General features: G+C 39.0%; 1 protein-coding gene across 7 annotated transcripts in view; it reads left to right on the plus strand.

Annotated features, from left to right (window-relative positions):
• Positions 1-17,040, plus strand: part of FRMPD4 (FERM and PDZ domain containing 4) — an 895,030-nt gene that overhangs the window by 412,465 nt on the left and 465,525 nt on the right. The gene's annotated exons all lie outside the window — the stretch shown is intronic.

The following is a 17,040-nucleotide window of genomic DNA, read 5'->3' on the forward strand; positions in this document are numbered from 1 at the left end:
GTCTTCTCTTTCTGTTCCATTATGCATTCAACTCAGGAAGATCAGGAACATTTGTGTTTCAGTTCTGCATCTACTGTGAGAATTTAGTTAATTATTATAAGCCGCAGTTTCTTCTTTTGCAGAGAGGAATATACTTATGTCATAGCATGTTAGATATGTCAAAGGAAGTACCAACAATGAAGGATTCAGTACAGTTCCTGGCATATATAATTCATGCTCTTGACATGTTCATTTCTTACCCTTTTTACCCTTGCATCTCTTCCCTTCTCCACACTGAAAATCCTTACCATGCTACCCTTGGACTGAGCCCCATGTAGGTCTTCCCCAGTTCCGTACTCCTGCATATGTCTTTATTTCCCTTACCCTTACTTGAATGGTTTCTGTCTTTTCCATCATTCTTTTCCATGGCTTCATCTTTGCTCTCTCCTTCTCGATTGGCCTTTCTCCAAGGCTTCCATCATAAGTTGGTGTCATCCATCTTGAAAAGATCTTAGTTCCATTATCTTCCTCCCTTGAGCTATCTCTCCTTCACTTCTTCACTAAAATCCTGGAACATGTCTATGCCAGCTGCTTCTGTTTCTTTCTTTGTTAATCCTTGCTTAATCCTCAGCATCTGCCATACAGCCTGCTGTTTCACTGTAGCACGTCTCCTGAAGGTTACCAAGAAACCATTTTGCAGTATATATTGATGTCCCTGTCATTTTCCTAGACCTTTCTGCTGTATTTGAATCTTTTGACCCCACCTTGGATGTGTCCTCTACCATACACTCACAATTCATCATCTAAGTCCTTTTGTTCACTTTCTGACTACCATTGTTCTTCCGTTGTTCTACTATTGTTCTGACTACCAAGGCTCTTCCATGCCTTCTTCCTCTTGCTGCTGCCTGTTTTACCCACAGGCTGTTCCTGGCCTGTTGGCTCTCACCCATGCACTGCAATTCAGTAGGATTAAATTATGTCTGCAGATGAATCTGACCAGCTGTTTTCCACTACATTCACATTATTATCACTTGAGGAGTGGCCCATGGGGAGGTGATCCTTTCTAACCAGATTGGCTGTGAGTAGTTTTGGCACTGCTATTGCCTTCCTGACATTCAAGTTTTCAAACATGACCATGCCAGTAATTATGTACATAGTGTATAATGAGCTGGACACTGGCAAACTGAGACCAAGTTGATACAGACTGCCTTTGAGCACATAAGCAGGAGTCATGGCAATATTGTCACAGTGTCTCCATCATGATTTTGAGCCAAATCAACAATGAGTCTTGGAAGTAAGGTGTAGTCATCCCATCACCACCCATTGCATGTCACACACAGCAAATTGAACCTTTTCAATCAAGTTGTGAAGGGCCCCAATGTCTGATAAGGAGGACTAGCATGTATAGTGAGAAAAGGTGGTAGGAGATATGGTTCCAAAGGGGCTGCTTTATTCCAGTGAAGCATTGGTGAGCAGCCTGCCAGGATCAGACTTACACATAAGGCCCCCACGTGGCCCACTTCTAAACATGTAAGCAAGGGCTTAGGGCCTTGCAAGGCCTTACAACCAAAAGTTAAGTGATTAGATTAGTAGTTGCCAGACACTCACTTGCACAAAAGACTCACTTCAGTGAACTTTACAAAATATACAGCTTTCCTGGCCCTACCCAGAGTTGCTGGATAAGAACTTTCTGGGAGAAAGCAGTATAGAGGGAGTACTGCGATTCTGTGTATTACTGAAGCCTCCGAGGGCCTAAGTCATTCTTTTGTGCAGCTGGTATTTTCACCACGAATATGAACCAATAGATGAGATTTAAAAAAATTCTACTACTTCCCACTTCTTGAGTCTTCTTCTGGTTTCTGGTTCTTTAATAGAGAAGAGAAGCACTGTTTAACTGGGGTGAATGGTCTTTATCATGGCCATTCTGAGTGCAAACATTTGTGTATTCTGTTGGGTATTTCCATACCACCTCCCAATTTAAAATTCTTGAGCATTGTATGAGTGGACTGACCATCCAAATCAGGGCACTGTTGAGAATGAAAATGGGCTATTAATAATTACTATGGAAGAGAAGACATAAATGAGGACCATTCCAAGCAAAATGGACTGTATGGTCACCCATAAGAACCTGGCCTAAGTCAAAGAAGGGGAGAGAAAAAAGGGAGAGGTCACATGGGAGTGGAAGGTTTTCCATGTTTTGTCATCTTTCTGTTTCTCTCTCTTCCTTCTCCCCAATGCTTTGTTTAGTAGTTGTATTAGTCTGTTCTCATGCTGCTATAAGGACATACCCAAGACTGGGTAATTTATTTAGGAAAGAGATTTAATTGGCTCACAGTTCCACAGGGCTGGGGAGGCCTCAGGACACTTACAATCATGGCAGAAAGAGAAGCAAAGACATCCTTCTTCACAAGGTGGCAGGAGAGAGAAGAATGAGAGCTGAGCAAAGGCAAAAGCCCCTTATAAAACCATTAGATCTCATGAGAACTTACTATCATGAGAATAGCATGGAGGAAACTGCCCCCATGATTCAGTTACCACCACCGGGTCCCTCCCGTAACACATGGAAATTATGGGAACCATGATTCAAGATGAGATTTTAGTGGAGACACAGCCAAACCATATCAGTTCTCAGTAGAACATACTGGTCTCACCTAGAGAGGTTAGATTGGCAAAACCAGTATTGGGTGGGGTTGGAGTAGGAAGGGAACAATTTTTCAATGTTCTGGGAACTAAATTATGCCATACGTGCAGCCATTCAATTAAATCTGGACACCAATTTATTAAACGACTAGAGGTGGCTGGTATTTATGCTTATTCATCATGTAATCAGGGATGAGTGGGGCTCTGAGACATAAAGATAAACCCTGTGTACTTGCCTATAACTCCCACTATGTTGTTAGCTCCCTGAAGGCAAAGCTCCCTTCAGAGAGCTAACAATATAGTACAAGTTATAGGCAAGTACACAGGCCATTCAAACACTGAGTGAGGTGAAGTAAGTACAGGTTTCCTTCAGGAAGAAGTAATCCAAAAACTCATGTTGCACAACTTTTGGTGGCCCATTTTTACTTTTCAAATATAGTTTATAGTCCTACATTCTATGTAGCCTTACCCAGTGCTAAAGACATAAATGCTTTAATCTCCAAATTCGAAAGCCTCCCACTCTGTACTCTTGCTCCCTGCTCACAAATCCAATTTTCCAAAGCCATTAATGCTGGGTGAAGACCATTTTAAACAATTGACATGAGGATGTGACCCTCCCAGGGTGTATGTTAAATTCAAATATGAGGTACCTTACCCCAAAGAATGTTAAAATGGTATATTTGTAAGGTCAGATTTATCAAATAAAAATACAGAATGCCAAGTTAAATTTGAACTTCAGTTAAACAATGAATATTTTTAGTGTATGTATGTCCCATGCAGTATTGGGGACATATGCTAAAAATTATTCATTGTTTATCTCAAATTCAAATGTAAGTAGAAGTCTTACATTTTATCTGGGAACCTTATGTATTTAGGGGAGCTCAGTTTTAATAACTTTCTGGAACTCTTTTATTAGGTGTTATTTTTTATAACATTAGCCTGAACCATCCTCCACCATGAGATTACTTTCTTTTATTCTTTCAGAAAGCATTAATTAAACCTGCTATATGTCAAAGATATACAGAGGTCACTGTGACTAGTCAGACTGCACAGTGAAGTTGCCGAGTGGTCAGTGCAGGCCTAAATGTATGCGGTGGATGAGAAGTCGCTGTAAGCTGTGTGGTTTTGCTGAAGCTTAGTTGGAAAACAGTCAGTGGCTGGAGAGCTGGGTGGAGTGACCTGGGGATCAGAGGGACATTTGGAAATGGAGGTAGACAACTCATGGGCCACATAAACTAGGCAAGGAAGCTTGATGGAGGCAGGACTTGACTTTCTTCCTTTTGTGTTCCCATGGATCTTAGAATATTCTTTGTACATGGGAGCTGTTCAAATATTTGGTGAATTAAATTGCTTCCTCCAAGGGGATATCTTCTGCCTTTTCCTTCTGTATCATCTGCCAGAGAATGATTTATTTATTTATTTATAATTTCTTCTCTGGTTGCTGCACAGGCAGTGCTTTCCTTCTTCAGTTTGCAAGTGCCCCATGGGGTTTGGCAAGAGAACCAGCATGAGCAATAATGGGGTGGTAAACTGCGCAGCTAGCCAAGCTAGAAAGAGCCCTTCCTTTTCTTTAGGGCAGAGTGTAAGGGTGTGTGTGTTTGTGTGTGTGCATGTACACAACCAGTCAAGCTCTACAGAGGACGTTCTTTCAATGTTACATTTTAATGTGATGTTAATGGTCTAAGGTTATGGAGAGAGAGAAAAAGAGAGAGAGAAAGAGAGAGAGAGAGAGAGTGTGTGTGTGTGTGTGTGTGTGTGTGTGTGTTGTGAGCATGATAAAGAAGGGAGTGTGAGCACTGTGCTAAGGATAGATTGTTGTGTTGGCACTTTACAACATAAATCTTTTATTAGAACCTCCAAAGTACAGATTAATTTTAAAATGAGCCAAAGTCAACCCTGGAGGTAAGAAATGAGCCAAGACCAGTGATGCAGCAGGTCATTGAGCATTTGCCATGGCTTCAGCAGAGAGGTGCACAAATACCACAAAAAGATGATTCTACTGAGCAGCACTCTTGGGTTTCTCCTATTGCACTTTGTGACAACTTTGGTTTGCGGCCTCCAGGAATGATGCCAGCCACCTCCAAGGGTGTTAAGAAATATCTAAAACAAAATTAAAATAAATTCACTTTCATTTAAAATGCAATTACATACTATATAACACTTTTAGGAGCAGTGGGACTAGGTGTTAGAAAATCAGGAAAAGCAATGGGACAGCAATATTACGAATTGAAAAATTGGAAAAGAAGAAAACATGCTAACAACTTGTGAAGGGTTGGACACTGCTGGGGAGAAGATAGAGACCAGGAGTGAAAACAGCCTCTAAATTTAGCTTTAATCGAACTTTTGGGAATTCTTTTTTTTTTCCTTGTACTGTCAGTAGCAGAATGATCTGTGCTTGTGGTATCTCATTTTAAGCATTTGTTTGTTTACTTAGGATTCATTCTTTCGTTTTCTTAGTGTTTATTTTTTGCACTAACTCTGCGCTAAGCACCAGCCTTATTAACACACAGGATGGGCTTTCAATTGATTCTTTTAATGTGTTCGTATTGCCATCCTATCAACATACGCTATCCTGGCCTGCCCTGAGAGCTGGGAAGAGGGTGCAGTGTCAGCACGTGGAATTGAGTGAGCTCATCAAATGGTAGCCATTGAGAGCTGCACATCCCTTCTGGGGGAGATGTGGTTGGTAACAGCTTTGAGCATGAAATAATATGTGCTGACCTCAAGCACAAATTGGGATAAAGCAATGAGAAAAGAGAGGATTAAATAGTCTCTCCTTTTACAAACCTAAATTTAATTGTAGCTAATGGTAGTTCATGCCTTTCTTGTGAGAAGACAAGTCTTCCAAGCTGCATAAGGGGCCACTTACTGAAAATTTGGGGCAATTTTATTCATTCCTATAATACGACTTCAGTTTTAAGATTTTTTTAGGCATGAAAATTTCATGCTTTCTCAATATCAGAAAAAAATGAAAAAATTAGTTTGGCTACATGCATAGCCAATAGTGTAATCAGTACTATTAAGTTGCTTTAGTAGGTTAAGCGTTGGTAATTATGAAAATAAGTGAAAATTAAAGGGCAGTGCTTAGATTTCAGTACAGCACTTTATATCCACTATTCAGAATTGGACTTTTTATGCAGTATTGTACCTTTATTCAGAGCCATATCATATCTTTGATAATGTGCATATCTTTGAAAATCCAATTAGTCTTAGAATGAACATGGCTTTTTGTCAGAAAAAGACCCAAATGCCAATTTTACCACTGCTGCTAATTCACTTGGACAAGTGACTTTCCTCTCTGAGCCTCAGTATATTCACCTGTAAATGAGGATAATAGTGCCAACATCATAAAGATGCTGTGAAGTTCACTGTACATGTAGCTCTTGGCACATAGCAAGAGTTTAACAAATGTCAGCCACTTTCCAACCACCTGCCCCTCCGGCCTATCTTCCTCCACCTGTTCCTGTGCCAAGCGTTCAGGTGCTTTTCAAGAAGTACACAGACTCTAAACCAGTGCCATCAGATTCTCTCTGTGGTTTTTGAATTATTGATGTTGTTTGTAATAGAAAGAGAGCTTAACTAGGACTGAGACATCTTGCGTTTTAAACAACTTAACATTTACAAACTATTTAATCTTGAATAAGTCACTTGGCCACTCTGAGTTTTCATTTCCTCATCTGCAAACTCAGCATTATCAAACCACGCAGTGTTACCTGAGACTCAAATAACATTGTATGTGGAAAAACTTTGAAAACTCTCAAGCATTATAAAAAGTCAAGTTTGCTAAACAGTTTTATTGAGCACCTACTGTATATCAGTTACTATTCTCATACGCTCATGGAATTGACATTCTAGTTGGGAGAGAGTGGGATCAAATTAAAAGCTCTTTAAAAGTAGGGATTCAGTCCTTATCTTTGAATCATGTGGTACATGGACATACAGGGCTTCATAAATGTTTAATAAAAAAAGATAATTTATATAAAGGAAAACTAAAGGAATTCATATAATTTTAATGATTATGTTGTCAAATATTGTAGGAGATTCACATGACAATAATGACCTCTAAGTTAAATCTGTTCCAAGAATCTGATTAGGAAAAAAATACCTGACAAAACAAGCTAGGTTATAAGTTAGAAAGCTGAAGGCCAAATTCTTGTCTTGTTCATGACTTAGAAGACAGTGGATTTTGTAAGCCTGCAGTTCCTAGCATATTGCAGTGTTGATGTATATTAATTGCTCTTGAATATCAGAACACGAATTGCTCTCCACCAGCCATTTTATTTAACCAGGGGTGATTTTGCTCCCAGGAGAAATTTGGCCAGTTCTGGAGACACTTTTGGACTGTCACAACTGACAAGGAGGTTGCTAGTGACATCTAAAGGGTAAAGAATAAGGATGCAGATAAACATACTACAATGCACAGGACAGTCCCCAAAGCAAAGCATTAGCCTGTCCAAATGTCAATACTGCTGAAGTTGAGAAGCCCTTATCTACACAATAGAAGAACAAGAGTCTATATTTATTTTCTACCATAAATATATATTAGGACATTTTATGCATAGTTGATAATAGACTGAATTTAATTGAATAAGAAATATTTTTGAGAGTGTGACTTTACATTTAAGAAATATACTTTTGTATTTTCATATTGTATACATCTAAGTATAGCATATTTCTTTTTTTGATATTTGTTTTGTAATTGCATTAGAAAATAGATGAGTTAGCATGTTCAGATATGCTCCATTCATCCTGAACATGAATGAAATGTCTGCCAGAGAAGGATCATTTTCTACCATATTTCATGTTGGCAATCAGACTTGGTGTGTTTTAGTAGTGCTCTTAGAATTTTGAACAAATATCTTCCATATTCACAGGAAGGAAGATTTATTAAAATATTTCCAATTAAATTCATTTCAATTCTTGGTGCCAACATATTCTGTTTACTCTTGTATTATGTGACTTTCATACTTGGCTACACATTCAGAAAGAGAGGCTATGTTTAGATATTATTCCTGAGGATTTCTGAAAAATTTGTCATTAGAATATTTCCTACTACTCCTTTCTCTTTGATATTTGATCCAAACATTTTTATCCACTCAGTGCTAGTTCATTTTCAACAAGCTTTATGGTTTTCTTTTTTCTTTTTGAAAGTCCATTTTTGAAGAGGGATAAGGATTTGACACATTTCCAGAAGGTGATCAGAAAACTAAAATATATCATTGTGTTTTCTGTAAGTATAATCCTTGGAATTGTTTTCCTAAATTAAAAAAAAATGGTTTAAGTAATGAAGCAACCATGTTTTTTGTTTGTTTTTTGAGACAGAGTCTCACTCTGTCACCCAGGCTGGAGTGCAGTGGCGTGATCTCAGCTCATTGTAACCTCCACCTTCTGGGTCTCCTGCCTCAGCCTCCCGAGTAGCTGGGATTACAGGTGCCCACCACCAAACCCAGCTAAGTTTTGTATTTTCTTTTTTTTTTTTTTTTTTTAGTAGAGACAGGGTTTTGCCATGTTGGCCAGGCTGGTCTTGAGCTCCTGACCTCAGGTGACCTGCCTGCCTTGGCCTCCCAAAGTGCTGTTATTACATTCGTGAACCACCAGTGCCCCGGCAGCAACTGTGTTTTAAATAAACTATTTTAGGTTGCCATTCAGGAGCAGTTCAACAGTAATTGACAGATTTGAGTCAGAACAGTGAACTGTTTTTGTAAATAAAGTTTTATTGGTTCACAACCACAGGCACTCATGTACGCATTGCCTATGGCTGCTTTTGTGCTACCACAGCAGGGTTGATTGGTTGCAATAGAGACCGTTTGGCCTGCAAAGCCAACAATGTTTGCTGACTGGCCCTTTAAAAAACAATTGCTATCACCAGTAGTATAAGAGTAGATCTTTAAAAATGTGATCTATATTCTTCTATGGTATTGATAAAACATTTCTTTAAACGTTGTATCAGTATTATTTGTCATAATATATCATTAAAATGTATCCTCATTATTTAATCATTGCATACTTGGACATCCTAAAGTTAGTTTCATATCTCTTTATATCCGAAATATAAAACGTTTACAAATTGACAATTCAATATAATACAAAGTCATTAAAAAGTTAAAAACTAATTACTCTTTTAAAAACTGTGTATTCTCTCAGATAATATAGTCTAATAAACTTCAAATTGACTATAAATATTTGTATTAGTTAATCCTTTTTACACAGTTCTACTGTCCTTAAATACTTCCTTTAAAATTAACAATGCAGTCATAAAATCTATAAAATCAGAAATGTCGAAGGGCTTAATTACAGTGTCTGTTTGAAGCATTCTTTAGATAGTGGAATAATCATGCTTTAGAAACAGTATTTGCTCAATTACATGAAATATTCTCTTTTGTGGTTCCATCTGCAGATGGAAAATGACTTATTTGTACATGTCATCGTATATGAATTATTTGTTTATGCTATCAGTTCATCACGTTAAACCAGAATCAAGGTCATTTCCCAGAATTAAGTTGTACCTTCTTTCTTTAAGACAAGTACCACTTCTGTTCTTAGGTATCCATCATTTAGAAATTTGTCATTGGCAAGATTTGTCTCAGAAACACTTAGGGAGTTATCCTATCAGATTAATCTTGGCCAATGTTTAAAAGGGTTGGGGGGAAACAAGGGAAGAAAAAATAAACTCTGCTTGCTTAAAAATTGTAAATAAGTCTTTAAGTTCAGGGAAATCTGGATGCTGAAGCTTGTCACAAAAACTCAGATGGGAGCATTCGTGTTTTTCCAAGGAAACTCTTCATTTCTGAAGCAGTTTGTATGGTATCTGTTTTTTTCATGATGGTCAAGATTATGCAATTGCTTTTGTATTAGTGAGAGTATTCAACTTCTGGAACAAATGTTGACACTTAACACAGTAAAAATCATTTCTTACTCATGCCATTATTCAGTGAAGGGGCGTGGGGGTGGTGCTGGGAGGTGGGGGAAAGAGTTTCTTCTCCACCCAGTCATGCAGCCACACAGGGTCTTTCAGTATAGAAAGCAGCTAAGTATGGCCTGTGGGTTAAGCATGGTGTTTTAGTTAGTTCCAGCTGCTGTAACAGAATACCACAGATTGAGTGGCTTATAAACAACAAAGTTATTTCTCACAGTTTTGGAGGCTGGAAGTCTGAGGTCAGGGTGCCAGCATGATCGGATTCTGGTGAGAGCCCAATTCCTGGTTCATAGACAGGCCTCTTCTTGCTGTGTCCTCACAGGAAGAAATGAGGGTAATAGAGCTCTCTGAGATATCTTTCTTAAGGAAACATGTCTCATTCATGAAAGCTGAACCCTTATGACCTCATCATGTTTCAAAGGCCTCACCTCCTAACACCATCACATTTGGGATTAGGATTCAATGTATGACTTTTGGGTAGAGATACAAACCTTCAGTTTACATATAGCACATGGTTTGACTTTTACAAGGTTTACAATAACCAAAAATAATTTTGACCACAAAAATTATATGCAATTCAAATCACTGAGTTTACTATCCAAAGTTGTACTAGAATACAGTCATGCTCATTTGTGTACTAATTGTCTATGGCTGCATTTTGTGCTACGGTTGCAGAGTTGAGTGGTTGTGACAGAAACAATGTGACCTACAAAGTCTAAATTTTTTCTATCTTGCCCTTTACAGAAAAAGTTTCGCAACCCCTATTCTAGGGGCTTGAACTTAGCAGACCTCTCAGGAGGTTTTAAGGGCAAGGCTAATAATATGTGGCTCTGCCTACACAGTTGGCTGGAACTCAAGCATGTATCCCCAGTGCCTATACAGCAGGCTGGTAAATGCAGCCTAGCAAAGTGATGCAGATGAGAGAGCACAGATATATAGAACAAGAGTCAATGTCAGACATTTTATTGGAGGAATTTGTTTGTGTGGACTCACCTTTGAGTCCTGCCTTGAACTATGACTTTGTCTTATTTTAAGTTCTGTAAATGCATGATCTCTTTTTTTCCCTCTCCCCACGCTGTCATTATTTCAGCTCATCATACTTTATTTCCTCAATGTGCATAGTCACAAAATGAAAGACAATTGGTTTGTTTTTTGGTTTTTAGATGGCATTTTTAGATTAAGATAAGCAATGTGATTAAAACAGCAGGGGTGTCCAATAATTGAGTTGGTTTTGCCAGGCTCATCTGTGTATTTACTGAACTAGTCATGCAATAGGTGTTAGAAATATCGATCAAAGCAATGTTTTATTTTTCTGGATTCTGTTGTCCCTCTTTTTGCTCTGATTGCACCTGCCAATGTTTGTGAGTTATTGTCAAATGGGCACTTTCCCAAAGGGTAATGTTTCGTTGGAGTATAAATTTCATGTGAGAGTAGACGCTCCTATAAATTCAAATGTTGTGATCAGCCAGATTTTTCCTTCAAGAGAGAAGAAAGAGACCAATAGCATGAATACAGCAATAAGAGATTTTTATATTGCTAAAGGAAAGCCCTTCATAATAAAAACCAAAAGGATCCTTGATTTTTTTTGGGTTCCTGGGAATTTCTCAACATCAGTAATAACTTTTAAAAAGCTGGCAACAATAGAAATTATAAACATTTATCAGCCCACTAAAAGCAGTGTGTAAAACTGATGTTTGACTCATTACATTCCAAAGATTTATGTGTTTTGGCCTAAAATCGGGACAGGACTGACTCAGACGTTGTCCAAGTGGGTCACTTTCATGCCATCAACTTTGGGTGTATGAGAGTTCTTCGAGGACCTTGGAAAAGTCACAATTGCATGGAAAATGGGAGGTGGAGAAGTGGCTAAGTGTACATGCTTTGTAATTTCCAGCTTTGTAACTTACGTATATCAAAATGCTACTGCTAGACCCCAATATTTGAGATTTTGTGGTGAAAGCACACTTCCAACTTTTATGTAGAGTTACTATCTTTCTACTGCCATCAGCACAACCTGACCCCTGACTGGGGCGGCTACTCTGGTGAGTATCAGACATCTTGGGGTAGACTTACAATTTCTCATCAGGGGCTAGCAGATATAGAGAAAAGAAAAGAAAAAAGAAAATATAGAGAAAAGAAAATAAGCAGATATAGAGAAAATTACAGGCATGCTGGCTCATGCCCGTAATCCCAGCACTTTGGGAGGCCAAGATAGGAGGATCACTTAAGCTCAGGAGTTTGAGACCAGCCTGGATAATATAGTGAGAGACTATATTATCTCTATAAATATACTATCTCTATAAAAGGTTTTAAATTTTTACCTGGCATGGTGGCATGTGCCTGTGGTCCCAGCTACTCGAGAGACTGAGGTGAAAGGATCTCTCAAGAACAGGAGGTCAAGGCTGCAGTGAGCTATGCTCACACCACTGCACTCCAGCCTGGGCAACAGAGCAAGACCCTGTCACTAAAAAAAAGAAAAAGATAATAAGAAGAAAAGTAAGACATTTTCAGGACTTTTCTGGCACTCCATGGCATCCTCACATATCACTTCCTTCGCTCTAAACTTTCCAGTAGGTTCTCCATATACTTTAAGATTGTTGCCTGACTGGAAATCATTCACATGTTAAATGTGAATCTATCTATATTTCAAGAATTATTTTAAGCTTATAATTAAGACGATTGTATGGGGCCCACATGACTAACCAACCCACTGTCTTACAAATAACTATACATTTCTATTAAATGATCATCTCATTTCTAAAAAAAGTTAATGGTAATATCTGTTCACCAAACTTGTACTCTCATTCATAGCATCCTTTATAAACTGTCCTGTTCTTAAAAAAACAAAAAAATGTGTTGGATGCTGAGTTTACATGCAAGGAGTCTCTATTACTTTATTTTAAAAAGGAAGAATAATAATGGACTTCCAACCCATCTAAAACTAAACAGTTTCCCCCAAATATCAATAAACTAATCTGTAACATTCTACAGTGGGTTTCTGCATAACACAAAGCATGTAGAACAAAAATTGCCAAACCATTTAACTTTTAATAATGCATTTGTAGGCTTGGGTGCAGTATATAATGCTACTGTGCAACATTAACTGCAAATTACATCTTCCTACTCTACTGCAACAAGCACACTGCTGCCAATAAACATTGGATTGGCCTGTGTGCAAGGTATATGGAGTCATGAGAATGACTCAGTTACGTCTTTCTTGTGTTCACGTTTTTCTCTTTTTCATTTTTTCTTTTTAGAGAAAGGATATTGCTCTGTCACCTGGGCTGCAATGCTGTAGCACAGTCATAGCTCACTATATCCTTGATCTCCTGGGCTCAAGTCAACCTCCTTCCTCAGCCTCCTGAATAACTGGGAATACAGGCCCATGCAGGTTGGTTTCAGACTCCTGGGCTCAAATAATCCTCTGCCTTGGCCTCCCATAGTGTTGGAATTACAAGCATGAGCCACCATACCTGGACCCAGCTAATTAAAAAAAAAATTTTTTTGTAGGTATGTGATCTCTCTATGTTGCCCAGGATGATTTCCAATATCGGGGCTCTAGTGATCCTCCAGCCTTGGTCTCCCAGAGTATTGGGATTACAGGTGTGAGCCACTGGACCTGGCCTGTTCACCTGTTTTTGTATGCTTCATCATTCCCACCTCTTGTTTTAATGTGAGATTTTATAGCGCCCCTATCTTTCCTGCTTTGTTCATGGAATTTTCCATCTTTTTAAAAGGCATTTTCAGTTGATATTATGGAAAAGATTGTCATGCTTATGCACAAGATATTTAAACAACTCAAGCCCAAGATGTGTTCCAATCCAATAACTGCAGCGAAATCCACATCCTCTCTTCTAGCCTGATGAGCACATTGAACATTTTCACTGGCATACATGTGCAAATTAATCATGGCAGACTTTCAGATTAGTTAGCGAATTGACTGTACAAATGATTTATATGTTGTTGTAGCAGATATTTGAAAGGTAAGGGTAAAGTATCAGGGGCACCTCTATAAGATTACTTTTATTCACAAAACTGAAGATGTTCTTGTCATTATATAGCATACTAAAGGTTCTAGGTGGAGGGAAGAAAACATAGTCTATTTTTTTGATGGAAGTTTTTCTCTGTGACATCTGGGAAGGTGAAGCATGATAATACATTTATTCTAGGCACTGCACAGCTATCCTGGACCCACATTACTTACCACTGGAACAGAAACAGTTGTCCATCTAAAAGACCTTTTTTTTTGAGACGAAGTCTAGTTCTGTTGGCCCAGGCTGAACTAGAGAACAGTAGTGCAATCACAGCTCACTGCAGCCTTGACCTCCTGGGCTCAAGTGATTCTCCCACCTCAGCTTCCCAAGTAGCTGGGACTATAGACATGCACCGTGATGCTCAGCTAATTTCATATTTTTTAATTTTTTGTCGAGATGGTATTTCGCTATATTGCCCAGTCTGGTTTTGAACTCCTGGGCTCAAATGATCCTGTTGAGTTGGCCTCCCAAAGTGCAGGGATTACAAGTGTGAGCCACTGCACCTGACTTTTTTTTTTTTTTTTTTTTTTTTTTTTCTCAATGAAGCTGCATTTCTTCTTCCAAAGAGGAAGTGTGCCCAGAAACTGAATGTGATTGGGTGGGCTGGCTATCAGCTGGAGTCCAGCCCAGCCCAGAGGATTCTGCCACTGGCTCAGCTAAATTTCTCTTGTTCAGTCCCCTCTAGTTGAGATGAAGTTACTTCTACCTTCCCTCAGAGCTGGAAGAGACAAACATATGCCCCTTCAGACTTGGTCACTCTACCACTTAGTGGATGGGGAGATAGTTTTTCTCTTTTCCGCATGGGATCTCCCTTCTCTTGACGCAGTAGAGGAAATGTTATTTTTCCCAGTTAAGGACGGGGTTCACTGTGGACCTCTAATGTGACTGGTGCCCCTAGTTCTGATTTATTGGAGGGATTTCAGTCAAAGCCCCTTTTGTATTGTTAAACATTTTGTTGCCAGGCCAGGGAAGGAGTGGGGTATGAGTGGTGGTTGAAATCCAGAGATAGTATAGCCTGTAAAGTCTAAAATGTTGGCTCTTGGGAGGAAAAGTTTGCCAGCTCCTGTTCTAGTCCATGTGCTGTGTACCTGGGATCCTGGAATTCTGCTGCCAGGGCTCCTAAGGATAGGCCTCACTGAAGAATGTTCCAGTGGGTCTGTTTGCAGGGAGAAGGTGGACAGAGCTGAGATGCCTGGACTACATGTCCACATGGAGCTCTGCAGTGTCCCTGAGTGTGAGTTGGAGAAAAGAGATGGTAGGGCCCTAAGGCAGTGTCCTTTTGTCACACCGTGGTGGCACTATGAGGGGCATAAATTGTTTAAATTTGAAACTACCTTGCAAGTCCTTATGAGAGAACATTTGTCAGATTAGGAGGATCGAACACATATTTGATTTAACAGATTATTAGCTTGATTTGGAACTTTTACGTAATTGGAAGTATAGTGTGTGGCCCTCTATTTGCATTCTTGCCCAAACCTGCATATGTTGAGAGTGGGCCTGCAGGAAGAGGGGTGACTCATTTACATAAAGGCACTCTATGCAGAGAGTAGCTGCCTGGCTGAATCGCCCTTAATCTGGGCTTTTCTTTTAAAGCACTCTAGCCCAGAAATGATAAGAAAAGGGGGAAAACAGTGGGTTGGGATTTTTTCCTCACAAAGGAACTGTGTTTGTGGCCAGCTCTGAGGCTCATAGGCTTCTTAACAAGGCAAAGAGAACCCAAGTGTTGAGAAGTGCCAGCCAGTCCTTTGTCAGACACCAACTATTTTCTGCCAGAGCAGTAATGATCATTGATATCACCCACTTGGTCTCTTTTTTTTCAATCCCTTCTCCTCTCTTATGTCCTCATTTTTTTTTTCAAGGACTTCTTGGCTTCATCTCATAGAGGATGTCTGCTCTGGTTTGAATGCCACCTCCAAAGCTCATGTTGAAATTCAATTGCTATTGTGATGGTATTAGGAATTAGGCTGTGAGTGCTCCACCCTCATGAATGGATTAATGTCGTTATCATGGGAGTGGGTTAGTTATCAAAGGTGCGGGCTAGTTATCATGGGAGTGGGCTATCTTGGGAGTGGAATCCTGATAAGAAGGATGGGTTCAGTACATTCCTGTCTTTCATTCTTTCTCTCATGCTCCCTTGCCCTTCCACCTTCTGCCTTCTGCTATGGAGTGATGCAACAGGAAGCCCATTGCCAGATATAGGCTCCTTGACCTTGGACTTCCTGAGCTCTAGAATTGTAAAAAATAAAATTTTTTTCAATTTAAATTACTCAATCTGTGGTATTCTGTTACAGCAACACAAAATGGACTAATACGATGTCCAAATATAATCACCAGGGATGGATTGACTCACAGTTGTCTGTACTTAAATTATGGTTCCAGTACCTTCTGCTCCAACCAGGGATGCCATTGATATTTTTCCCCTTTAGGGTTTTGCAAACAGATGTTTTGACAGCTAACCACTGCTTCTTGTGATTTATTTCCTTGAAATTACTGAACCCCAAACCCCATGGGGTTTCTGGAAAGACTGCTTCTCAGTTGGATTGCTGCTGTGTTAAAAATCAAACAAGTTTTGGTTCACATTTCATCAAAATGAGATCTGTCTTTCAATTTCTAAGAGCTGACTCTTCATTCACTTCACAGAAATGAAGAGTTTCAATTTTCCACCATATTCTGATATGTAAAGGTTATGTTTGTGTGCTCTTAGCAGACAAAAATACTAGAATGGTAGAAAAATACTTACAGGATTTTTCAGCCCTTAGGATCATTGCTTCATCGATAGTCCAGGGTACAGTGGCCTGCTATGAAACCACTGTGAATTCCAGGATGAGCCCATTAATTTTCTTGAGCTTCTTGGTGTTCATTCCTTGAAATTGGAGTAAGATTTTGATTATTTTTAAGGCTATATTTTCATGTTATCTGATAATGCTGTTGAACCATTTAGAGTCCCAAGAAAAATACATATTCTTTTCTTTGCATAATTCTTATGGTAATTTCTGTTCTTTTTTTTTCCACTGATGAGAAATAGTACAGAAAAAAAGAGATACATATTGCATGAGATTCCTGAACCAGTTTAGCATTTTTTAGCACATTTTAGTATAATCTTTCCTGGACACCTTAAAATTAAGGTCTCACTTTCCATTAACATGATGGTCATAGAGCATCATTACACCTGCCAAGATAAGGTTCTTATAATTTGAAAAGAAGGTGATGAAAAATTCAAGAACCAGATTTCTGGCCACCTAAGTTTATGATTTAAACCCAGAAGTGTTGCCAACTAATATGCCTAGAAGAAGATATTTTGGTCTAATAAACCAGCAATTGGTGCCAGTTGGACTCTTAAGGGGATTCACAGAGTTGGTGAAACTTGTCTTGGATTTTCTTGTCTCACTCTTTCTTCTGCCATTTCCTTATTTCTAGAGCAAGGATTCTTAACATCAGTACTATTGACATACTGATGGATACTGATTTGTT

The sequence above is a fragment of the Sapajus apella genome, unplaced genomic scaffold (assembly GCF_009761245.1).
Source record: "Sapajus apella isolate SASKATOON/1434 unplaced genomic scaffold, GSC_monkey_1.0 scaffold17, whole genome shotgun sequence".
Taxonomy (NCBI): Eukaryota; Metazoa; Chordata; class Mammalia; order Primates; family Cebidae; genus Sapajus; species Sapajus apella.